Source organism: Solanum tuberosum, unplaced genomic scaffold, assembly GCF_000226075.1.
Source record: "Solanum tuberosum cultivar DM 1-3 516 R44 unplaced genomic scaffold, SolTub_3.0 scf00052, whole genome shotgun sequence".
Classification (NCBI taxonomy): Eukaryota; Viridiplantae; Streptophyta; class Magnoliopsida; order Solanales; family Solanaceae; genus Solanum; species Solanum tuberosum.
Genome location: NW_006238977.1, coordinates 1,510,937 through 1,523,683, shown reverse-complemented (window position 1 = coordinate 1,523,683; position 12,747 = coordinate 1,510,937).

The window sequence follows — 12,747 nt, the reverse complement described above, 5'->3', positions numbered from 1 at the left end:
CAGCTCCATCCAAATATTGCATTTTTTATTTCAGACTTTATTTTATTATCCTTTTAAAAATCTTGCTCAATTTTTTTGCCTTTTTAACTCCGTCAACAGTTCCATCCAAAGCAGGCAAATTGCTTACATTCTTAAAAAGTGTTAAACACTTCCAGATCGTGTGATTCTATCGAAGCCACTTTTATTGACTTGTACTTGATTTAAATTAGCTATTCGAATAAAATTGTGTTTGTTTAACTTAACTGTTTGTGCCACCCCCACAGACACACTTTTTGGTTGAGGAAAAAGGAAACAGAAAGAGTTAAAGTTTAATTTACTTGTTGAGTATAAATGGCATCGCCCAGCTAAGAGCAAATTCACGCAGCCACGCAGTGAGCACAAAGCCAACTATTCTTTCGCCTTTTACTAAAGAATACCGTATGTGCATTGTAATTAGTGGCATACGCTTATTTTTGAAGAAGTTACTCTTTATTGAGTACTTCCACAATTCTAGTTTCAACTTTATATTGCAATGTTTTCTTAGTAATGATATTCATAGATATCCTCAAATTACTCTTGTTTGTTATTTATTCATAGTAGCAACAACTTATCAAGTGGGAGAATGAGGATCGTTAGGTCAAGGGCACTTGTATGATTTCTACTAAGGAAATTGCATATGAGATAAATTTAGAACCTGAATTTCGTAAGAAACAATTTAATGAAAATATTGATAACGAAATCACAAAGTCCCTTGAAATTAGAGTTGATTACTTATAGTAGATGAAACTATTTTTTCACTTCAAAATAGATACGAATCAATTGAAGCATATGAAAATATTTTTTACTTCTTATTTAGTGGTAAAATTGAGACCACTAGATGATGAGAATTTTAAAAAAACATTCTCTTAATGTCGAACTTTATTTAACACATAATGGTTATTATGATCTTTATTGTTTAGATTTTTTTTTCCGATTAAAAGTGTTAAGATAAATAATACAAATGGAAGATAATGATCTAATAAAAATACCCAATCAAATAAAAAGACTTGATTCTTTTTCAAATACACATATTGCTTATAGAATAATATTAACAGTTCTTGTAACTATTGCTTCAACCGAAAGAAGCTTTTTGAAATTAAAATTGATTAAGTGCCTGTTTGGATTGACTTATTTTAGGTGCTTTTAAGCAGTTTTGAAGTGTTTGGGTAAACTTAAAAGTGCTTATAAGCACTTATTTTAAAGCCAAAATAACAAAAATAAGCCAAAAAGCCAATAAAATTAGAAATCATAACTTATGGCTTTTGGCTTATAAGTCATAAGCCAAAAGCCAATCCAAACAGGCCTTAAATCTTATTTAAGATCAACAATGTTTCTCTCTATTGAAAAGGAATTATTTAAAATAAATTGATTATAAAACAGTAACTAATGACTTCGCATCTATAAAAGCTTGAAAAATAGATTTTAAATAGAAATATATATGATGAAAAAATAAACTATTAGGGCCCCTCTCTTAAGTTTCGGTTTAGGCCCCCAATCTTGTTGAGTCAGCCTTGTTAACCACAAATCCAACAATAAACTGCAGCTTATAGCAAAATCCAGGCAGTGAGCACAAACGAACTATTTTTTCGCCCTTTATTAAAGAATACCGTGTGTGCATTGCAATTAATGGTATACGCTTATTTTTGGAGGGGTTACACTTTATCGGAGTCCGGAGCCTAAAGGACAAAAAAAATTGTCAAGAATTCCAAAAGGGCACATCACTTTTTATTCTAACCAAAAGGGCAAAATCGCTGCGTCAGCAGCGATTTTCCTCTGACAAAATGACAAAATCGCTGCCACTTGTAAAAATTTTATTATTTTTTTAATTAAAAATTGCTGCTTTTTTCTTTAAAAAAAACTAAAACGGCACATCAAAAAAAATTTAACCAAAAGGGCTTCTGACAAAATAAAAATCGCTGCATATTTTATTATTATTTATGATATATAATTCAATTTTCCTCATACTTCAACAATTTTATTGAGTATACTGTCGTCTTGTTTTTCCTTTTTATATTATTAATAAGTAATAATAGGCATGAAAATAATAGCACTCGGCATGAAAAACGCTGCCCCTGCAGCGATGTGTAAGGAAAAAAAAAATTCTGACTTAAAATCGCTGCCACATCAAATTTTTTTTCTTTTTTTTTACAATGGCAGCGATTTTTAATAATAATAAAAAAAAAATTAACAAAATCACTGCTGTGGCAGCGATTTTTAATAAAAAATAATTTTTATTTTATTTTTACAAAATCGCTGCTGTGACAGTGATTTTTAATAAAAAAAAAAGAACAATTTTTTTTAGATGAAATCGCTGCTAGGGCAGCGATTTTGCCCTTTTGGAATTTTTGACAATTTTTTTTGCCCTTTAGGCTCCGAACTCCACTTTATCGCGTGCTGCCTACAATTCTAGTTGCAATGTTTTAGCCTGATATTTCAAAATCCGGTATTTGAGTTGTTAATGAAGAGTAATATATGTGTATCTTTTATTTGACGATGACATAAATATGTACAACTATTAATGAATAGCATGAAAATGTAAAGCAAAAAAAAATAAAATAAGAAGAATTTTGTATACACGTAACGGCACATGTATATCACCATAATTGAATTGAATAAGCAAACAAAATAAGAAGATTTTTTTATACACATGACGACGCATGAATATAGCCAAAACTAATTGAATTGAATTGTAGTTCCACATTAGCACATAAGGTGAAAAGACATATAGAAAAACAATTTTAGTGGAATAATTTTCCCTGTAATAAATATGGATGTGTTTGGAGTATATATACATTGATAATATTTCGATTTTGTCCGCATTTTTCATTTTGACACTTTATCTTAGCCTTGTTCCATTTTAATTCTTAAACTCTATTTTTTATGTATCATTTTAACACGAAATACTATTTTAATGATTTCTTTATTTTTATATATATTATTCAATTGCAACTTCTTATTTTAAATCGACATGTGTCAGTTAATTTTAGTTAAAAAAATTAAAAATTAACAAAAAATAATTCTTTTTAAAAAATTATAATTTCTTTTAAGACTGTTATGTATTTTTGTGTGAAAAATAACCGACGAAATTGTGTTGGTTTTCTTTCTTAAAAATCACCGACAACCTAACAAAGTCAGTCGAGTTTTAACATTTTTTAGTAGTGTTATTAGCAATGAACGGAAGTCTTTTTTTATTCGTATTGAAGATGGTTTTTATTTTTATTCGTATTGATTTATATTAAAAATTAAAAGTGAGTATTTGCGTTAATTTGGATAGCCTAGATGATAAGAAAAAATAAATAAGTAGTGTTATTTAATTTAATTGAATATTTAAGAAAGAAAATCAAAGAACTTTCGTCAATTTATTTTCATGCAAAAATACAGAGAAATCTCAAAAAATAATATTATTGTTTGAAAAAAAATTATGTTCATTCGCGAATGTTTAATTTTCTTACGAAAATTAACAGGCACACGTTTATTTTTTTAAAATAAGAAATTGCAATTGAAGAACATAAATAAAAAAAATCATAAAAATTAGTATTAGTGTTTAAATGGTACAGAAAAAATAGAGTTTAAGGGTTAAAATAGAATAAGGCTAAGTTGGAGTGCCAAAATGAAAAATGAGGACAAGTTTGAGGGGTTGTGTATGTGTTTGGCCTTTTTTTTTTTATCTTACTTTCTTCTTTACTCCATTTAAAAGAAATGTTTTTTTTCTTTTTTGATAACTTTTAAATTTCAATTTCCGCATGCTTGTTTAGGATCCAAAAGTTAAATGACATTTTTATATACTCTACATTGCACTTTTATATTTATAGATTTTTATTTAACATAATCATCCTTATCATTATTCAATATATACTAGTAACAATTTTTACATTACCAATATGGGTTGTGGTGCACTGGTGGAAGTGTTTCATCCTTAACCAGACGTCTCAAGTTCGAGCTCTGGATATGGAGAAAGTTTTGTTGGAAGCGCCACTCCCGAATGGACCCTGTAGTGCGTGATCCAGACTTAATCAGAATTTCATTATGAGCTTCGAACACCGGGTGGGAAACCAAAGTAATTTTTTTACAATTATAATATTTTGCATGATTAGATGTTTAATTAAATGACTTAAAAATCTAAAACAAGGCCTAAGAAATTGCGACAAAATCATAGGAAGAGTCAGTACCTACTAGCTAGGCTACATGAATTATGATTTGATTGGCAGAGTCAGTATCACATAAATTTGGAAATAATTTTTGAATAAATGATTGATGGGGCAAATGATATTTTAATGTCATTAATGTGTAAAATAACAGACTCTGTATTTATAGTTTGTGGGGACTTAAGTACGAAAAATTTTATGGTGGTTGAGGCACACCATTTAATAGGTTATATGAGGGATTATTTTTCATTTCTCTTCCCACTCCTTCACTCCATCTTTTATTTACCCCTCCATGTAGAGTACGGAGTACTTTGTAATTTTTTAAAAATTTAAATATATTTCATTACACAATAAAAATAATAATATCCTAAAATTAATATTTCATTATCTCTTTTTCGTCATTATTTCTCCAATTCTTCAATAAACAATTGTAATGTCCTAAAATTAGTAATTCATTTTTTTATTATTTTGTTAATTCATAATATTCATTTGTTAAAAATCAAATATAAATAAATAATATTAATATTAATGTAGATTTAAAGTCAAATAATTACGTATTTTAAAAAAGCTAAATTAAGATTTGTGTTCTTAATGTCATACAAAATCAATTGTATTATTTCAAGGACAAATATAAATAGTTATTTAAAATTACTTGTAAATCAACAAAATCAAAATATAATTAATTGTATTTTTTTCATTTTACTCTCTCTATTAATTTATTATTTTTTGCTCTTGAAATTCAAACTATAATTTTTTTTTATTATATTAATATGATAGGAATTGCAACTAATAATATTTTTTTGGTTGAATTGCAACATAGTGAGAAGGTTATATTTTTGAACAAACACTATAAGTTGCAATTCTTATCATGTTAAAATAATAATTTTAAAAATAATTAAATTTCACATAGCTTGAATTTCAAGAATAAATATATTATCATATAATTGAGAGAGTATGTATGTATGTATGTAGGAGTTTATGGATGATTTTCGATTTTGGGTTACATGAAAATAGTAACAAAACTTATGTAAGTATTCATCAAGATTACTAATGGTCTTTATGTTATATTTTCTTGTTAGAGAATATTTGATACATTTAATGTTTACGAAATTAAAAAAATATGAAATTATTGAGAAGAAAAAATAATAATTTTATACTCCTTTTATTTTTCGTACTAGTTATTTTACTTTTTAATACATTCTTTAAGAAATTATTAATAAAAATGATAATTTATTAATTTACCTTTATATTTATTTTATTTTTGCAATTTTACAAATTTTATTTATACTTTCAAAAAGAATTAATGGTTAGGGTAATGAAAATAAAAAAAATTATAGTTTACTTTTTGTTAATTGATAAATAATTTTAATAATTATTTTTAGTAATTTAGATAATTAATATAGTATAGGAAAATAATACTAAATGTTAGGCGTATGATGAGTTTGGCTAAATTTCATACTTTCAAATTATTTGAAGATAAGAAAAATAGCAAAATTTGAAATAATGGTAAAAAAACAAGAAGTCAAAAAGTTGAATAATAGGAAGAAGTTAAAAAGTAAGAGAAAGAACTTTGGCCCATTTTTTCTGAAAATGGGATCCAAGAATCCATTTGTCAAATTATGAAAGGAGCCTCACAGAATTCTCGTATGCCACCTCATACTTATCCCTCAACCACCATAAAAATTTTCCTTAAGTACACCAAGTTGGAAATAAAAAAGGTATACCATGTTCCATATGTACTAGTTATTTATGTTATTTAAAAAAATAGTTCTTCTAAATTATTTATTAATTTATAAAATTAAGAGAGAATTAATTTAAAAAATATATTTTACTTTTATAATTATTTTAAAAAAAAATACAAACAAGTTTGTAAGATTTTTAAAAAGGCTCATAAAAGGCATGTAATGAGAAAATGACAATTAACATGAGACGAAAGATATATCGGAGTACAATACAAGTTCACCAATGTTGTTGTGAAGTCTCCTTTAAATGTATTTGCCAGTAAGTTAGGTACATGAATTTATGAAATGGGGATGTACTTTTAACTATATAGGAGCAAATTATTTTAGCAATTCAACTATATAGGTATTTAGAAGTCTGTGTTTTGGGATCACATTATATATAACAACAATAATAATATATCTAGTGTAGTTTTATATGGTGGGGTTTGAAAGGGTAGAATGTATGTAATTTTACTTTTACCTTAGAGGTGAGGTAGAAAGATAATTTTCGATAGACCCCCGGCTCAATGCAAAAATAATCTAGAAAAAGGCATAATGAAAGTACAATAGACAACAGATAGTGTCAAAATAACAAATAGGAACATAATAGGACCAGGACAAAATAATACTGTAAACAAATTACACGAAATAATACTGTAAACAAATTACACGAAAATAGGCTAAGGGTTGAACCCTGGCACACCTTATCAACATTGGAAAATGCTCTCAGTTTCCTCTTACTATTTGTACTCGAGTGTTGGATTCATCATACATGTCCCTTATCGATCTAGTGTATGCAACATATACATTTCTAGCCTCCAAGAAACCTCCATAGTAACTTTGTCGTAAGTTTTTTCGAAGTCGATGAAGATGATGTGTAAGTCCTTCTTTCTCTCCCTATACTTCTCCACCAGTTTTCTTACGAGATGAATGACTTTTAGAATCAAGCGTCCTGACATAAATCTAAATTGATTTTCTGAGATAGTCACAACTTTCCTCACTCTAATATTTACCACCTTCTCTCGAATCTTTATAGTGTGTCTTAACAACTTGATACCTCTATAGTTATTTCAAGTCTGAATGTCACATTTGTTCTTGTACAACAGAATCATAGAACTCGATCTCCCCATTATCTTGGATAATAGACCAAGATACTTGAAACCTCCTTTGTTTTGAACGATCTAATTATGAAACCTCAGTTCCACGTCACCCTCATGTTACATCACTAAAATTATACTCCAAATATTCTATCTTTAAACACTATATTCACCTTCAACTTTTGCATATCGATCAAAACGAACTCTTACTCACAAAGCAAAAACTAACAAAGGAGGATATCAAGCAATTACAAAGTTAAATGAACTCTTCAAATTAATTGAAAATTGTCGATATCGATTTGGTGCAACATATAACTTAATGATCACCAAGAAAGGAATCACATTCTTTTTTGATCACCAAGAACTATTCTTTCGCCTTTTACTAAAGAATACCGTGTACACACTGCAATTAATGACATACACCTATTTTTGGAGGAGTTACTCTTTATTGAGTACTCCCACAATTCTAGTTCCAACTTTTTTTTTGTACACACAAAAACATCATTTCTTGGTAGTGCAATTTCAAGGTGTGCTTTGATATACGTGGTAATAGTTGTAGAAAATTCTAAGTATTTTGAATGTGGTTTTAACCTTATCTCAAAGTTAAATTAATTCAATAATTCCTCTTATTCGTTCGCCTTTTACTAAAGAATACCAACGTCTATTTTTGAAGAGGTTACTATTTATATTGAGTGTCCACTAAATTTCTAGTTTCAACTTTTTGTAATGTTATGTTTGCAATTCTAGTTTCAAACTATTTTAAATGTCATGTTAGATATTTTTTAGTGAGATTGTAGGTAAGCTCTATTTGATCCGGAGCATTGATTTTTCATAACGAATAGAATAGCTCTATCTCTCAATTACCTATCATGTGCTCGAGAAATAGACTATGGTTACATTTTCTTTTGCTATTGTTGGAATTCTAAAGTTATTTTTAGTGAGAATCTATGATTATGGTTTATGGGGACTTTAATTCCAGCAAGTAAAAAATAAATAAAAATTAAATGCCATACTAATGTTTCACCAATATTGTTGTAAAATTACCTTTAAATGCCTTTGTCAGAAGTTAGGTAAATGAATTTATACCATGTGGCCTTTCAAATATTTAATTTTTGAATCTACATACCATGTGGCCTTTTAAATAAATTTTCCTAAGATTTTTTAACTTCACTTTGAAATTGAGTACATAAATTTAATGAAATTGGGATGTATTTTCAACATCTATACATGTGCAAATTATTAGTAATTCAACTATAGCTATGCAAGTTGGGAAATTTTTTTTGTTTTGAGATTCATATACATTTGAATAGTCAGTAATAGTCATTCTTTAAAATAATATTTTAAAAATGATTTTCATTCTTTGTAATACTTGTATTATTCTCTACCTTCATAGTAAATAGTAATGATAAAATCTGTATATATGTTATTATTTCCAAACGCCACTTTATGAAATTATGTGTTGCGGTTATTGTTGTAATATTATGTTTTTTCTACAGAAAAAAATCAGAAATACCCTTAAAAGTAGGTGAAATTCACTATACTTGTCCTTTATTAATTGTTTGGCCTAACTATTTAAACCTACACATATAGTATAAGGGCATATTTGGTTCCTAACTATAATTATAAAATACTTTCATAAAGCACATTCTAAAACATTTTAAAGCAATTTAACATGTTATTTTGTAAATCCAAAATTAAAAATTTTAGGAAAAGAAAAAATAACCATGATATCACCAAATGACATTAGATTTATCATATTATCACATATACAATAACATAGTATCAAATTTGTTTAACTTAATTCTCTATAGTTCGCCTATTATTATTTGAAATTTATTAGTTTCAACCTAAATTTTTAACCACGTTTTTTGACATACATCTGACTTAAAATCACATTTTTAATATTTGTTTGTGTGTATCACACATAATAAATTTTGTGTAATAGTCATAATTTAACTTAATGAACTTTGATTATTTAAAATAATTTGACTGAAATATGTAATCACATTCTTGACTTTTTTTCTATGCCTTCTGGAAAAAAAAGCACAATCATATTCTTAATCAAAATAAATATTTTAAACGTGCCTACATGTAATTGAATCAGTTTATTAATTTCTAGTAAAATTTCCTTTTAATTCATATTATTAAAAATTGATTTACTTAATAAATACTTTAAAAATAATTCACCATGAAGAAATATGTACCTTTGTTTGGTAAAAAAGAACGTGTGTATTGTTAAATATAGTATTAATTTATTTGTGTTGATTTATTTTAAAAGTATTTATTAAATAACTCATGTTTTTAATGATATGCATTAATATGAAAAAATTAATATAAAGAACGATAAATTTGTCAAGTCATATTGATTTATATTTCTTTTAAATAGGTTTAAAAGTTGTTACAAAATAATCAAAATAAGGGAGGTAGGAGTAATATCGTAAACCACAGGGGAGGTAAGTATTATAGAGAGAAACCTGAAGGGGTCTCTCTGAAATTATCCCTAAATACTTTTTTGTTTCAAATTATCTATCGTGATTTTAAAAAATAATTATCTTAAATTATTTGTCATTTTAGAAGTTTATGATAAAACTAGAAGAAAATTCGTCGAGCTCGTCGCATCGGGCTTGCCTAGTGCGAGTTACCTCTTCTTTGTGGTTTGCGAGCTGTTGTATAAGAGCGGGGGTTTTACCCTGTGCACACCCAAAGGGTAGTGGATGTGGATTTCCTTTGTCATCAAAAAAAATATTTGCTTTATTTGTCTAGTACTCCCTCTGTCCCTAGTTACTTGTCCACTTTTGAATTGACACACCTATTAAGAAAACAATTATTGACATAGTGAGTTTTTCATTTTATCCCTATTAATTATGAAGTGAATGAATTAAAAAATTAAGATTTTCAAGAAGTTCTACTTTTTTCAAAGTAATTGATTGAGAGTATAATAGGTAAAAAAATGTTCTTTCTTGGTTTGTCAAAATTGACAAGTAATTAGGAATAACTAAAAGAAAGTAGACAAGTAATTAGTAACAGAGGAAGTATTGATTTGACACACACTTTTTAAAAAATAATTTGAAAAATAAGTAATTAATATTAAGTGAAATATCAAAAATAAAAAATTGAATGGTGGACAAACAAAAGTACATAAAGATAATAACTTATAACAACTATCTTTTGGAGTAATTTGAAAAAGGAGTAAATGCAACTTAAAATGGAATAGTATTAACTTCAGACTTTAGTGGTTGGGTGATGAGCTAATCTTAAGTTTATTATAAATGAGGGGAATTAAGCACTTAATCATTCCCTAAAAACTTGCTAAAAATCATTAACTAATTAGGAATGATCACTTACTTATTTCCCTAAAAGACTTGCTGAAATTATGAACTAACTATGCATTAGCATATATTAATCGTACAAGAAAGGTGTAACAGTGCTTTTAATTAAACCTTTTTTCATGTTAAGAAAATACGTGAAAGAATTAGCATCAAATTTAGTAGTAGAAAATTATTTGGTTTCAAATTTAAATTCCTGCTAAAACAAAAATATTTAGTGATTTCTTCTCATTTGTCTTAATATTGATGGATAGAATTTACCTGATATATATTATCTGAGAGAGAGATGAGATCTGTTTCGTGGAATTAGTTGAGGTATTGATCTGAACACCACGATCATCTAAAAACAAACGTGAAAGAAATGGAATGTGTAGAGAAGATTTGAGAAATCTTTCCCCAAATTTAGCTTCATGATATTAAGGTTGATTATATCAACAACTTCTATAAATTTGTATGTATGCTTTCATTTGAACACTAAAACTATGACTTGTTCCAGTTAAACGTGTTCTCAATTGGCCATTATATTGTCACGTGAAAGAAATGGAATGTGTAGAGAAGATTTGAGAAATTAATCTTCCCTCAGATTTAGCTTCATGATATTAAGGTTGATTATATCAACAACTTCTATAAATTTGTATGTATGCTTTCATTTAAACACTTAAACTATGACTTGTTCCAGTTAAACGCGTTCTAAATTGGTCATTATATTGTCACGTAAAATATTTCACATCTTTTAATTATACACATCATCATCAATTTCTCTAAAAAAAATTTATCTTAAAATAATGTCTTAAAAATTCAAAATTAAAGTTGGTAATGATTTTCAACTATATTTCTTAATTTTAAAGGAATAGTTCTTTTTAATACTATTCAATACTTTAAAAATACATATTAAATAAAAATGACTTATTAAATTAGGTTATGTATTTAATTCTTTTATTGAGAGTGAAAAAAATTAAAACGATAATTTAAAAGTTGTTTAAATTAATATCCATCCTTAGCTAGTCGGTCTGCGATTGTATTCAATTTTCGAAAGCTATGTCTGATCTTCATAGTATATCACGCTAGAAATCAATATATCTTGTTATTAATTTGTAACGACACTTTCAATTTATTCCGAACTTGGTGGTTGAATTTTATTGCAACAACAATATTGTAGGCGAGGTCTAACAAAAAAATAATTCAACATGACAATTATAAAAAAACTTACATTAAAACTTGGTGGTTGAATTTTATTGCAGCAACAATATTATAGGTGAGATCTAACAAAAAAAATAAGTCAACGTCAAAATGATAAAAAGCTTACTTAAATATAGAGGTGACTCAATGAAGTGCGGCCTATATTTTTTACTAAATTTTTCTTTTAGCAATAATATTAATTATTATAAAAAATTAATATTATTATATTCAAAATCACTAATTGAATTACATGTCCAATTAAAAAAAAGAGTATATCAGGTCGGTCAAGTAATATAAAACGAAATAAATAATATAATAGGTTATTATTTTATTTATTATTTTTAAAAAGTGTGTCAAATTAATACTTTCTTTGTTGCATATTGGTTGCCAATTTTATTATAAATAGTTGTTTTAAATTATTTATTTCATTCATTTTTATTTATGCAATATTTCAAAAATAGATTTTCACTTTTACTTGTCATTTTTAACATATTAAGAAAAAATAATAATTATTTATTATTATTTTATCCTCAATATTAATTACTTATTCTTAAAATCATTTTCTTAAATCTAAGACTATACATCAACTTAAACTAGTATACTTGTCAATTTACAGGAACAAAGACAAAATTAATTTATTAAAATCTTAAGAATAAATTAATAGAACTATTTTTTTAATTTATGATTTTTAAAGAAGCGTGGAAAAAATGAACAATTAATATAAAATAAACTGAATATTATATAAGTAAAAAATGAACAGAGGAGGTGTGTGACAAGCAAATTAATGGTATTCTAGGCTGGAAAAGGCACAATTTAATTGTGTGTTTTTCTTAAAAATATATATTTTTGAAAAAGAATTTATACAAGTAGGGAACTACGAGGTACTAAGGGTCATTTGGTAGAAAAATAAATAATGCAGAAATTATTAATGGAGTGATTAGTAGTGCAGGAATTAGTAATGCGGAGTATATTTTTTATTAAGTGTCTGGTTCATTGCTTCCCATCCCATCTTGTGTTTGAATTAAAATTCTACAAAAAGCTTCTTTCCAATTATATCCTTGAATTATTATGAGATTTTCTATTTTATATAATCGGGTCAAGGCAGATAATTATCGGACATTATTATTTTTTATGGCCTTCTAACTAGCTGGGAGAAGAACAATTTTGTTGTCATGTTTGTTATTTTCTCACTTGAATTATTTGAGGGTAAACAATTGTCATCTTAATAAATTAATCACTTAAAAACATTAATTTTCAATTT